This window comes from Pelophylax lessonae (assembly GCF_965119305.1).
Source record: "Pelophylax lessonae genome assembly, chromosome: 12".
Classification (NCBI taxonomy): Eukaryota; Metazoa; Chordata; class Amphibia; order Anura; family Ranidae; genus Pelophylax; species Pelophylax lessonae.
The window spans coordinates 144,711,054-144,725,548 of record NC_138779.1 but is presented as its reverse complement, the minus strand read 5'-3'; positions in this window follow the sequence as shown (position 1 = coordinate 144,725,548).

Sequence of the window (14,495 nt, the reverse complement as noted above, 5' to 3'; positions counted from 1 at the left end):
AGGCCATATGTTAAAAAAAGCAAAGTGTTGGTCACTAAGGACTATACAGACCCTACAAACTTTTTAAGGGGACCCACTGGTGTAAAACTTATTTTAAGAGATATTTTAAATTATTAAAAATCAGAGATAAAACAATTCAAGTCTATGTCTATGTCAAGTTTGTAGGGTCTGTATAGTCCTTAGTGACCAACACTTTGCTTTTTTTAACATATGGCCTCCTTTATATACATACACATTTTTGAAATTACAAATATATTTGTTCATATATTCTCTTTATATATATATATATTTTTTTTTTCCTATATTTCACATATAACTTCTCGAAATAGCTTCCAATATCCTCTATATTAATACATCTGTGATCCTTATATGAACACCACCTAAATGTAAATATTGCCTAATATCCTTATATTTATTTTGATCATTATATTATACCAAAAGATTGAGGTTTTATGTATTTATAAGATGCTGGAGTAGGAAATGTTCTATGGTTACAAAAAGTTATGTACATGTCTATATCCAACATTACATTGCCCAACAGGTTACATGGCCACAGGAATTTTTAAATTTAGATTTTACATGGTTTTATTACAAATTACCCATGAACCAAAAATAATTGGGACTATATTTTTATTCTGATTTTAACTTTTACTTTTTGCCTCATGTATTATACTATTTTTATTTATATATAGTTTATGATCCTCTGGTCATTTAATATTAATCTATTAAATGCCTAATTTTTGCCTACAAAATATTAGAGTATTCACCATCCAATATTCCCTATTACATCCATTTAAGTCTATAAATCCCTTCCTGTGAAGTGTAACAATGAATAAATTATTCCTCTGATCTATTTGCACATGTTCCTCTGTAATTTTAAACCAATTATACATATTTATATGAAATATTCCAACTATTTTAGTAACATGTGTTCCTTTGTAATTTTAAATTAACCATACATATATATTCTTTCAAAATAGTAAAAGTGTTTTTACCTGGCCACTAGGGATAACCTAACGCTGAACCTACTAGCATGACAAGCTGGGGTTCCGTATTATTTATATATTAGTTATTCGCCCAGTAACTAATGATCACATCCCTTAATTTACATCCATTGGCTAGTGAATCGAGTAGGCTGGGACTTAGTTTTCCTTTAAAATTTACATACTCGTATTCTGCCTGGTAACTAATGACGCAACCGTCAAATTATTCTGATTGGACGACAATTCCGGTTGCCAGGTAACCTTCTTGTATTTATTGAGCGGGACTCACGTATCCTTACGCTTCTCCTGATGACGTCAGTTTTGATGACGAAACGCATAGAGCGTAGGTACGTCAGTTCCACCCTATCGTATTTGTGAGACACACATCCGGCTGGTGAGGCGCACGGCGTCCCGGAAGCACCGCTAAACGAGGGGTTTGCGGTCCCTACTCACCTACGAACATTTTTACTTGCTTTTAAATGTGAGTACTTTTAATATTTGTCAATAAACACCACATTGTTAAACGGTACATCACTATATAGTGCTTCTTATCTTTACATCATCGGACACTTGTATACAATATGGAGAGCTGCCTTTGAGATTACTTATCGCTTGTATACACATTCATGGGAGAGAGGAAGTAGGATTAATCCCAGGAGAAGTGGAGATTGTAACCGGGCTTGACTGAGTGATTCACCCTAAAGTTACAACGCTGGTTACCCCTGTAGGGGTGCCGCTCTCTGGTGAGTGCGGGATTTATTGAGAGGGGAGCACCGATTTCCTCACCCAGCACCCACATTCTGAAGTCATCACTGGGATTCACTTCTCTCCTTCAAGAAGGATTTTTTGCACTTTTATAGTTTATTTTAAATACTTCACTTATGGACTCTTTTTGATACTAAATATTTTTTAAGGACTTTTTTACTGGATCACGTATATGAGTTTAGTTATATACAAATACCAATTTATTCACTCACTATATATCACCTATTTATTGATATTTGCTTTTTAGATTGTATAGCACTACTTGGAATTTTCTTATACACCTCTATTAGTTATTTATTTATATTTCTTATTCACCTGGCATTAACTACTATATATTTATTAATCCTCTCACCTGGGATATTTTCATATTTTAATCATTCACACAGCACCACCACTGTCATTTATTGTTGTAACTCAGGTTTATGCTTTTTTAATTAGCACCAGTCACTTTAATTTTGCACTATACCACTTATTAACGTATTATCACAGCTAATATTTTTGCATTTTATTTATTTATTGGTCTAGTGCAATTGCCCACATTTGTGTATTTGACTGTGTTGTATTGCTTACATTTATCTAGTGTGTATAAGGAACACATTTCTCCCATTGATTTATTTCTACTATTTGGCAGCGCCAACTTACCCTATTCCTTTACAAAAAAGGGAACCTGTTGACATCACGGCTCAATGTGCAGAATAACTGCTGATGAATTCCAATGGGGTGTGGGGGGGGGGGGGGTATTTCCTCCAACAGCGTCTAGGAAAATTAGAGCCAATGGAGCAGAGGTTAGGCTGGTAAATGCTAGTACGTGAGATTCACTCTGACCCGGTATTGACAAGTCGGGGTTAGAAATGCGAACGGGGTACGTTAGACATTCTGAAGGGACCAGGTTGCTTCTATTTGACTAGAAGGTGGAGAAGGTGGTTTTGGCTTTCCTCAGGGAGAACCTGCCAGGATCTTAATAATTGAAGGCTAGTGGAGAGCATTCACACAGTGTGGGTTTTCCCTTGATGGGTGATCAGCAGTTTGGTAGGGAATCCCCATGTGTAGGGTGTATGATAGTTTTGGAGTGCTTTTGTGATAGTAGATAGCTGTCGGAAATTCTCCATGGTTGCCTTGGACAGACCAGCCCTAGAGAATGATCGCAGCGAAGGATTCTTGTAGGTTCATGGCACGTTTTGCAACAAAAATTACTTTCTCCTTAGCATTGCTTGCTAGCACATCCCTAGGTTTCTCAGCTGGGATGTGAGAAGGCTTTGGCAGCCTGTGGGCTCTATCTATTTCCAAGTCTCTGTTGGTCAAGTCAGGCACCAGAGTACGCATCAAGGATTGCAGAAATTGCACTAGTTCAGACTGCTGTACATTGCGGAACTTGATATTATTCCGGCGAGACCGGATCCTCGAGGTCTGCCAGTTTGAGGTTAATTAAATGTAGTTCATTGTCATGCTCTGTATAGGTGTCCAACATATCCTTGTGGGCATTGAAGAGGTCAGAGACTTTGTTTTCAACATAGAGTAGACGTTGATCTTGTTGTTCTACTACACTAGCCAGGGAGGGTACTGTAGCTGAGAGTAAAGTGTATGTTTTAAGGAGATCAACATGTTTTTCATGGTCTGCTTAGAGATGGGCTGTTCAGAGGCAGGAAAGTTGTCTATAGCTGATAAGTGCTGAGTGTCAGGAGAAGGCAGAGTGAAGGGGAGACTGTGAGGCTACCCTGGCATTCCCTCATCCCTCCTGGGTTTAGATTTAGCTGGGGAGCTGGGGTGGGTGTGCAAGGTGAGGAGTACTCACTTGGCACTTTTCCACTGCAAGTACCGGCTCGGCTTTACTCGGCCCTTCTTGGCCCTGCTTGCCCCTGTTTGGTTTTCCACTGCATGGTACCGCATGGTACGGTGTTGAAACGGTTTCGGTACGGTTTGGTATGGTTTGCTTTTCCACTAAAGTAGTACTAAAGTAAGTGGGTGGGATAACAATGATTCTCTGACCAATCAGTGGCTAGTAGTGACAAACAGTGAAGGCTGCATGCAAAGGATTGTGGGATATGGTACCAGTACGGCCCTATTGGAACCACAACTGAGGTGGTACTGTTTAAGCGAGCCGTACCGTTCGGTTCCATGTAGTGGAAAAGCGCTGCTGTTCCGTACCATACCGAACCGTTCCTACACCGTACCATGCGGTACCAGCAGTGGAAAAGCACAAAAGCGAGCCGAACCGTTCGGTTCCATGCAGTGGAAAAGCGCCAACTGTCTGCTGCTGTCGAGGACGATAATTCAAGCCGCTGAAATCTGCTGTGGCCAGCGTAAGGGGAGAACCGAGCAGTGTGTCTGTGTGAGCTGCTGCCCCATATTGGCTGTAGCTGCTCCCGCTAGAAAAAAGAAACTTGTCAGCTTCTGAGGAATTTTGAGTTATTTTCTCCACTTGGACATTGTGCCCTGCCAGTGTCAGGTCCTCAGAGAAGAAGCTTGGGTAGTTTAGTTCTACTGTATACCTCCTTTATTACAGGGCTGTTCAAGTAAAACTCTGTGACATATTTAAAAGATCTTTGTCGGAATCTCTGAAACAATTTGTAATGCCCTTTGATTTACATAGTTTAGTGCCAGAATCCATTTGAGGTGTAAAGGTATGCCATTTGTTTTCTCCTAGTGACCTAGAAAGGATTTTGCTGGTTTTGTGTACATGTTCATGGACATTTTATTTATATATAGTAATCTGAGCATTTATTTAGCAGCAATGAAGTCATTTTGTGTCCTTGTATTTTAGGCTAATGGGTGACAAACTGTGCTTGTGATTTTTTTGTGCAGGATTTCACATTTAGGAATCTGAGCAAAGGTTGGTAAATTCTTTGCAATTTGTGTGTTTTTAAGAGTGGCACATTTTTGGATGAGGAATCCTTTAAATACACACATATATGTCTCAAATCACCAAGGGTTGAATTTTTGAGCTTTAATTTTCTGAAAAGATAATGTTGAATCTCTAACACAACTCATCTTTCAGTGGACCATCTTGAATCAGGGATTTATTATCAAGTCTTAAAGCAATATAAAAGCTTTTTTTGTTGTTTTTTTTTTTTTATAACAAAAATTGTTATTTTTACCCGCTCCATGCAGTGGTTTTGCACAAAGCAGCCCGGATACTCCTCTTCTCTGGTCCCACCCCAGCTCTTCTGGCTCCTCCCTCTTGTCGGGTGCCCCAACATCAAGCAGCTTTCTCTGGAGGCATCCAAGTAGGCATCCCCCTGAGCAGCAGCTCTGTGTGCCCATTCACACACAGAGCCGCAGCTTGGCCCTGCCTCTCCATCTCCTGATTGGCTCACTGGCTGTGATTGACAGCAGCGGGAGCCAATGACAAAAACCAATCAGGAGTGTGAGTTCCCGAAGAGGTAAGGCATTGCTGAATAGAAAGAGGGCTCAGATAAGTATTGGGGGGGGGGGCTGCTGCACACAGACGAACATAGAATGCATAAAGGTAAAAAACCTTGTGCCTTTACAGCCACTTTAAGTTCATACAGAATTTCTAGTAGGATTTTAGAGTCCATTAACAAGGAAGGATACAGTCTTCACAGTCTCAATGGTTTGGGCCGAAGGTCTCCCGTAGTGATAGAAATGGGAGCGTGGTCTAGCCATGAAATTGGACTGATGTCAGACTTCATGACATTTTGAAGGGTCCATTTTTTGACCAGGAAGGCAAAACACACAAAAGCAAGTAGAATGTATGAAGGTAAAAAACCTTGTGCCTTTATAACCACTTTAAGTGAGCGACTGCCTAATGCAATGTTAATTTCACTGGGGCATATGAGATTGTCAGGTTTTCTACTGTTCTGTCATAACTTTAGGAATGTTAGGGAGCAGGGTGTGGGACTGAGTCCCGCTGTCTGTGCCAATTGATGCCACAGCGGGACTCAGGAGTGAGCACATTTAAGTGCCCTATGGGACAGAGGAGGGGCAAGGAGCGCAGGTGGGGGAACCCGAAAAGAGGAAGTTTGCGGTCGCTCTGTGCAATTCCATTGCACAGAGCAGGTAAGTATAGACATAATTGTTTTTGTGTATTTTTTTAAATGTAACTTTACAATTGCTTTAAAGCTGATATCCAGGTTTACTTTTACGTTCAAGTTGGCCCATATTAACTATTTTCTTCACTAACATTTGCATCCACTGGGCGCACTGTATATACTATATGTAGACTTAGCTACATACAATATAAAGCATTGTGTTTGTCTCACACCAGGAACAAAAAGGCGTTAGTCTGAGTCAGAGAGGTGAACAGATGATGATTTATATCATTATTTGACTAGATTGAAAAAGCAAAAAAAAAATATTTTGCGAGTTTGTAAAATGTTTTGCATTGGAAATTTTGCTGATAATTTAAAGAAACCTAAAGCAGACATAAAAATGGATTCAATGAAGTAAAGCTTGTAAAGAAACCCAAGAATATACTTGTTTAATTAAGAGCCCATACAACCATGTGGGTGCCACAGTGCATTCCTATTTGTGTGTAGCACCCTGCTAGGTAGGTGCTAGAGAGGGAGTATAGTTTTGGCTCTGTCTGCCTATCAGAGGAGCAGCAGGCAAGTTCTATATTGCTTTCTGCTTAACAGAGAGCAGGATCTGTGAGTTAGGTCTGCCCATGGTGCTCAGTGTGTAATTCATCTGGTCTAGGGGAGTGTTCCACACTAGTCCAATGGGGAGGCACATTGGACAGTGGAGGAAACCTGACCAATGGGTACACAGGCTTTGACACAGCCCCAGCGATTGGCACAGACTACTGTCTCGATGCATTGTGGGGTGTAGTATAAAAGCCAGGAGCACATGTGCTCTGGGTCTTTGGCTGGTGAGCAGAGTCCCAGAAGGAGGGTGATAGCTGCCTCCTCTTCTGCAGCAGTTGGTGTACGGTCACAAGCAGTCGGCCTAGTGAGCCAGAAGGAAGGAGCTGAACCCAGAGGTCCAGAAGAGCTGACTAGAGGGGTTGAGACACTGGAGAACCTGGAAAAACAGTATCATGAGTACCGGGGATCGTGTCTAAGGGCCTGACTAGGAAGGGTGCCACCCTGGAGTAGAGTAGTCAGAGGACGGGTGTCAGCTGGTGGCTGGTACATGTTTCTGCTACCGGTAACCCAGAGGGACCCGAAAAGGTGAGAAATTCAGCAGCCCTCAAGGGGGCACTAGAACATGTGCATCAACACACATAAGCAGAAGAGGGCATCCCTGCTGCACCTCAAGGCATATTATGGTGGGCTCAGTTTTTGATCCATTGCCATGCATTGCCATTAACACACGCGATGGGACACACAGAAACAAACCATACAAGTCTGAATCCAGCCTAAAGCAGAGCTCTCTGTAGACATATATTTACACATATTTCAGAATGGCAACCTCAAGCCGTCCCTACACATTGTGGTCTCCGCTGTAATCTAAATGCGCACCCACGTATGGACAAAGTTATGTTTTATATCTTGTATATTTCTTCCAATGTTATAATTTTTTCACTATCCTCCTACTTCTAAAGCCCCGTACACATGCGTCGAAAATTGGCAGGGAATTTTCGGCCAACGTCCGATCTGCCAATTTGCGGCTTGTTAGTATGATGCTTCCGACAACCAACTCCGACTTTTCGGCTGAAAAAAATCTGGTGTGCAGGCTATAAAATTTTTGTTGGCTGTCAACACAACGGCCGATTTTCGTGCAGTCAGTACAGATTTCGACAGGGAAAAATCTGATGAGCAAGTCTGGGCATGCTCAGTGAAGAAAAAACACAAAGAAAACAAACCAACACATGACATCACTTCTGAAGTAGAATTTTGTTGGCCGAGAAAATTTGTGTGCAGTCTAGGCACATTCCAACCAACAAAACACAACTCTGACAAAAGTCGGACGATCGGTCGGCCGATAATCGTTGCGTCTGTACGGGGCTTTAGGCCCCTTTCACACGGGGCAGACTCCGTCCAGCAGATCTGCCTGCTCAGCGGGGGATTTCTCCACTGATCCATGCTGAGTAGGCGGATGACAGGTCTCTTCTATGGGGCAGTCAAATGAAAATGGAAAACATGTCCGTTTCCATCCAACTGTCATCCGATCCGATCTGCCAGATGGATGAGAGCTATGGATGGTCCGATTGAGAAGCAGACAGGTGGACTCAATCGAACCGTTCATGTAAAAAGGGGCCTTACTGTATTGTTTTTCTGCTTTTGGCACCAAAATAGAAAAAAGTTTGTCAAAATGGAAATCGATTATTTCCCAGATTTTTAAAGTTTATAGTAAAACATTACCCTTGCAGTGCAGGGAAGGGGAAAAACGGAAAATTGTTTCATACTTACCGTAATTTTCCTTTCCTGGTGCCTATCCATGGCAGCATACTAGTGATAGAGCCCCGCCTCTACTCCTCCCTCAGGACTAGTGAGTAGCATAAAAGAAAGGCCCAGCCCCCTGTCCCATCATTCTCTGTCATATAGAATACCAAGGGTGGGAGCATATGCTGCCATGGATAGGCACCAGGAAAGGAAAATTACGGTAAGTATGAAACAATTTTCCGTTTTCCTGGTGCCTCCATGGCAGCATACTAGTGATAAATAACTAGCAAGACAAATGGGTGGGTAATGCTAAATATGCAAATCTTTAATTGGGCAAAGACATGGCTGACTGAATAGTCCTTCTGCCGAACTCTACAGTTGTAAGCGACCCTGGGTCGATACGATAATGTTTGAAGAATGTATGACGTGATGACCATGAGGCGGCCCTGCAAACCGTCTCTAAGGAAACGTTGGCCCTTGCCGCCCAGGAAGCCGAGACTGCCCTAGTAGAATGAGCTCTTACTTGTGAAGGTGGAGATAGCCCCTTGACTTTATAGGTTTTCTGGATGAGTTTGATGATCCATGATGATAGAGTCCTTTTGGTGGACTCTTTGCCCCTGTTTTTCCCAAAGGGGATGACAAACAAACTGTCAGATTGTCTGAATGAACTTGTGATTTCCAGATAGGCTCGAAGAACTCTAGAGATGTCTAGGTCGTGCTGAGTTGCATCCGCGTTTTGGAAAACCGGAAGGGCCCAAGGTTCTAGAAGATGGGAAGAGGAGGAGACCTTGGGGATGAACCCCTGTCTAGGGCGAAGTTCAACCCTGTCCGGAAAAAAGGTGATGTGATCCTCACTTATTCCCAGGGCATGTAGCTTGGAGACTCGTCTGCCGGAGGTGATGGCCAAGAGGAAGGCAGTTTGTAATGACAAATTCCAAAGAGAAGCCTGTTCCACTGGAGAAAATGGGGGGTTGCAAAGAACTTCCAGGACCAGGGAGAGATCCCACTGTGGAAACGAGCGTCTAACGGGAGGGCGAATTTTCAACACTCCTCTTAAAAAGGTAACCACTAGAGGATCTTCGGCCCATCTCTTGTTGGTTGCAGCCGAGATTGCCGCTACCTGTACTTTGAGGGAGCTTAGTCCCAATCCTAAATCCAGTCCTGTCTGTAAGAAGGCTAAGACTTGAGAGGTAGAGGGGAGGACGGGGTTGAAGTCCTGCCCCGCGGCAAACGCTAGGAATTTGTTCCACACTTTTGAATAGACCGCGTTGGTAGAGGGCTTCCTGGCTTTCAAAAGTGTCGTGATGACTTCAGGGGTACACCCTAAGGCCTGAAACCTTTGCCTTTCAGTTTCCAAACCCGCAGATCTAATCTCTGCGGGTTCGGATGAAATAGTCCCTGCTGGGACAGTAGGTTGGGAAAAAGTGGAATCCTGATGGGGGGTTCCACACTGAGATGGATGGCTAGAGGGAACCATGGTCTCTTCGGCCAAAAAGGGAGTATCGCCAGGACTTGTACTGATTCTGTGAGAAGTCTCCGGAGAAACTTCAGAATCAGTGGGCGGGGAGGAAAGGCATAGACTGTCGAGAAATTCCACGGGCATGTCAGGGCATCGACTGCTTCCGACTGAGAGCAGGGGAGACGAGAGTAGAATCTGGGCAGTTTCGAGTTGTCCGGAGTGGCAAACATGTCCACTTGAGGAGGGTACCAGAGGTTGGTGATTTGGAGAAAAACTTGTGGATGTAGGGACCACTCGTTGTTGTCTGCGAACCTCCTGGATAAAGCGTCTGCCACTGTGTTCAGCCGGCCCGGAATGTAAACGGCCCTGAGATCTCGTAGGTTCCTCTCTGCCCACAGCATGATGGGTTTGACCTCTCGGAGGAGGGTCCTGCTGCGAGTACCTCCTTGTCTCAGCAGGTATGCCACTGCTGTCTTGTTGTCTAATCTCAGGAGGACTCTGTGGCCTTGGAGGAGGGGTGCCAAGGAAATCAGAGCTAGAAATGCCGCTCTTAGTTCCAGTACATTGGATACCACCCCTTTGGTTGAGTGGTACCATCTTCCCTGAAGCTTGACCTCCCCGCAATGGGCGCCCCATCCGTGCCCACTCGCATCGGACGTAAGGATGGTCCAGTTGAATGAGCCTAGGTGACGGGGGTTGGCAAGATTTTCCTTCTTCGTCCACCAAAACAAGCTTCTGCGCATTAAGGCGGTCACTTGGATTTTCTGGGAGAGGTGTTGTTTTCTCCATTGTGACAGAAAACCTGTTTGGAAAAACCTCAGGTGCCAGTGGGACCATGGCACCATGGGAATACAAGAGGACATTGTGCCGACTAGACTCAGACACTGAGAGGCCGTCAGATGAGTACTCCGAATTACAGTGAACATCCTCCGTATGATAATATCCATCTTCTGGCTGGGTAAGGACACTGTCCCCACTTGGGTATTGAACATGGCTCCCAGGTAAACCATCTGTTGTGTCGGAGACAAGTTGCTTTTTTGAAAATTTATGAGCCAGCCGAACTCCTGTAAGGTCTGAAGGAGAATTTCCCTGTGGGATCTGAGTTGATCTGGATTGCTTGCCAACAGGAGAATGTCGTCTAGATAGTGGTACACTCTCAACCCCCTTTCCCTGAGGGGGGCTAGGACAGTTATCAAGGTCTTGGTGAACACTCGCGGAGACGTGCAGAGCCCGAATGGCAGGGCCTTGAACTGAAGGTGTATCTCGCCCACAGCGAACCTCAGAAATCTCTGATAAGTTGGGAAGATTGGGATGTGCAGGTAAGCATCTTGTAGATCGAGAGATATCAACCAATCTCCTGGCTGAATGACCTGAATGATAGTTTGCAGGGATTCCATTTTGAAGCTCTCGAGTTCTATATATCGGTTGAGCCTCTTGAGGTCTATCACCGGCCTCCAACCTCCCGTCCTTTTTGGCACTAAGAAGAGTGGAGAATAGAAACCGGTGTAACGCTCCGCCAATGGAACCGGTATAGCTGCACCTTGAAGCTGAAGATCTGTCAGGAATTGGGATAATGCCAATGCTTTTGATGGCGAGGTTGGTATTCTTGACTCCTGAAATGATGCATGAGGAGGAGGATGAGCAAACACCCACCGGTGACCCTGATGGATTGTTGACAGAACCCAGGGGTCCTGACAACGCGAAGCCCAAATTGGGAGAAAAGCCTGTAGCCTGGCTCCGACTGGGAGGGGTTGCGATCTTCTGGCGTCAAAAAGGCTTCGTTGCCTCCTGGGGAGTGGTGAAAGCCTTGGTTTTGCGTGTGTTCAAAAAAGAGGCCTGGGTGCCTCTCCAGGGTCTCCTGTTATCCCTGTTCTGTCTGGTTTGCCTAAAATCTCTGGAATTTGAGGGCCGGAATCTAGACGAATAGACTCTTGTTCTCTTGACTTTCCTGTCTTGTGGCAGGAGACCAGACTTGCCTCCAGTTACCCTGGAAATGGCCTTGTCCATTTTTTCTCCGAAGAGGGTTTTGCCGTCGAACGGAATCTTACACCAACTCTGTTTGGACGCAAGGTCGGCTGTCCATGGTTTTAGCCAGAGGGCCCTTTTGGCCATTACTGTGTGGAGCATTGATTGTGCGGAACAACGTATGGTATCGATGGCGGCCTCTCCGATGAAATCGGCCGAAATTTTCAGTTCCTCTAGTGCCTTGACAATGTCTTCTCTAGGGACATTTTGGCGTAGCGCTGTCTCAACATTTTCTGTCCAAGCCCTGATGGCATTGGAGACAGATGTAAGGGCAATAGCCGGTTTACAGGCTGCGCCCGAGGCCAGGTAGCTCCTTTTTAGGTCCAGATCTATTTTCCGATCTAGCGGATCTTTGAATGATGCTGCATCTTCCATAGGTAGTGTCACGTTTTTGGCGAGCCGAATGACTGCAGCATCCACCACCGGCATGGAATTTAATGATTGCGCTTCAGCCTCGGCTAGAGGGTAGAGTTTATTAAGACGGCCCAATGAAAACTTTTTATCCGTCTTCTTCCATTCCTCTTCGATAATCTCTCTTATCTCGCCCATAAGAGGAAAGAATACTTGTTTCCTCTTAAGGAAGGGAAAATATGTTTTTGACTTAGGAGTGGGTTCTTCAGGATCCTCCCAGGCAATTGCTGTTTTAACTGCCTGAATAAAAGGTGGGATTAAGGCATAGTTAAAGCCTGACGGGTCCGACTCCTCTATGGATTCTTCTGAAAGGTGACCTGAAGATGCCTCTCCAAGTAATGGAGCCGCAGCGCGTGAAGGGTTTAGCCCAGAGGGGCCTGGAGCGCTATCATCCCTGTCCGGAACTTGAGCTGCAGAGGGAGCCGCCTGTGCGGGTACTAGAGTTGTCAACTCCGAAAGGGAATCTTTCATTGTCTGCTTTAGCAGATCCACCACTTGTTGGTTTTCCAACTCCCGGTTGGCTGCGTAGTCCCGAAAACAGTCCTGGCAGACTAGTTTTCTAGGTAAGGGTACTGCGCCACAAGCCCAGCACTTCTTCCTTGATGAATGTGATGGCGGAGAAGGAGAGCGACGGTATCTTGACCTAGATCTTTCTGAAGATCTAAAGTGGGAAGATCTTGATCTGCGATCTGGACTGTCATGGTCGCGGTGCCTCGAAGACTTCCCGGATCTTTTGGAGTGTGTTGGGCTGGAACAAAGGACACTTGTTAGTCCATACAAGCACTCTTTTCCTTCTTACTTCAATACTTACAGAAAGGTGGTCCCATACCTATTGTGAGGATCTTGGTTACGTGATGAGTGGCTCATCGTAGGGCGTTGCAGAAGGACCGGCTGTGAGAAAAAAACGCAAGAAGGAAAACAGAAAAAGGGAGAAGAAAAGAAGGGCAAAAAAAAAAAAAAAAAGGTTTTATTGAAGACAAATAACAACTGAATAAATGGAAATGATGACGGAGGAAAAAAAAAAAAAAAAAAAGTATTATAAAATGCTACCTACCAAGGGCTTTAACAAGTCGGTAGGAGCAGGGAAAGATGCTGTCTTTCGGGTGGACAGCAGGTGGAATGGCCCTTTAATAGGCAGAGCAGCCTAAGAGAGCACAAAACCCCTCCCCTTAGCTTCTGTGGGAACTCAGGGCAAAATTACACCTGGTTCCCACATCCAAGATGGCCGCCCGAGCCTCAGCCGTACTCCGCATGCGCCCGCGCATGCGCAGACCGTTCCTCGTGCACGGCCCTACTCCCCGCCCTACGAGGCGGTCCGCAGAGACGCCGAGACTCTGTGGAGCAAGGGGCGGCCTCGATTTGCATGGCGCTGCAGGGGGAATCCCAGGACTGGGAGCCATGTACACAGGATCGGATGTTTTCATAGAAAACTTAAAGGGACAGGCTGAAAAGGTAAGACAAAAGGCAAGAAGGGAAAAGAAAAAGAGGGAAAGAGAAGGGGAAGATGACAATGAAAACGAACACAAACAAACAAACACACAAATAAGTACTGGGAAACCTAAAGGGGAATCCAAGCTGAAAAGAGGGAGAAAAAAAAAAAAAAAAGACGGTCCTTGTGCAAAATCCTGCAAAGCCAAACATTTAAAGATTTTTAAAGAGACAGTAGCAGTATGCGTTCCTATGAGGAAACACTGCAGTTTTTACCCCAAAGATCCACAGAAGGGGGTTCCCGGCCTTATTAGTGCTTTGAGCGACCCAAGAACCGAGACTGCGCACAGGAGAGGCTGAACCCGGCGGAAAGCTGCCTGGAGGCAGAGGTATGGACATACTGCTTATTCTTCACCAGTCAGGAAGGTATGAGGAAAAAAAGGAGAATGATGGGACAGGGGGCTGGGCCTTTCTTTTATGCTACTCACTAGTCCTGAGGGAGGAGTAGAGGCGGGGCTCTATCACTAGTATGCTGCCATGGATAGGCACCAGGAAAGGGCAATGCAAAAGTAATGCAAGGGGAGGCCCTGCAAGGGTTATTTCTCCAGCTCTCTGGAGATGGGCTGTAAATAGGCCACACATGGAGACCATGGAGATTTCCAAGTGGTTATCATATCACTGTGTGAGAAAAGAAATTATTATACGTTTCTGCCCTTGAGCAAGAAGATGTGTTTTTTCTGGTGTTAAAGGCAGCTATTATGGCTTTTAGTCTTATTTTAATTTTTTAACTACAGAGGCAGCCATTCACTCAGTCTGCATCTGTCTGCATGATTTTGGTAGCCTCTGCCAGCTGACTAATTAGCTAAGTTAATATCACCAACAAGAAAGCAATTTCACAATAAATGCATCTAGCTTGGAGAACTGAACCTTATATTTGTCACCCATGTGTTATGGCCCTCCAGAGAAAGTACCTTTGTGTACACAGCTGCTTGCAAGGAGGTAGAACAGGTAAAAAAGTTATCTTTTCAGACTGCCTCAATTTACAGGCATATTATTAACAACATATTATTGTGTATTAAGTTATGCTGCGATAACAAAGCCCATTCATTTTGAATATGCTGGAAGTGCCCTTTGGTCCAC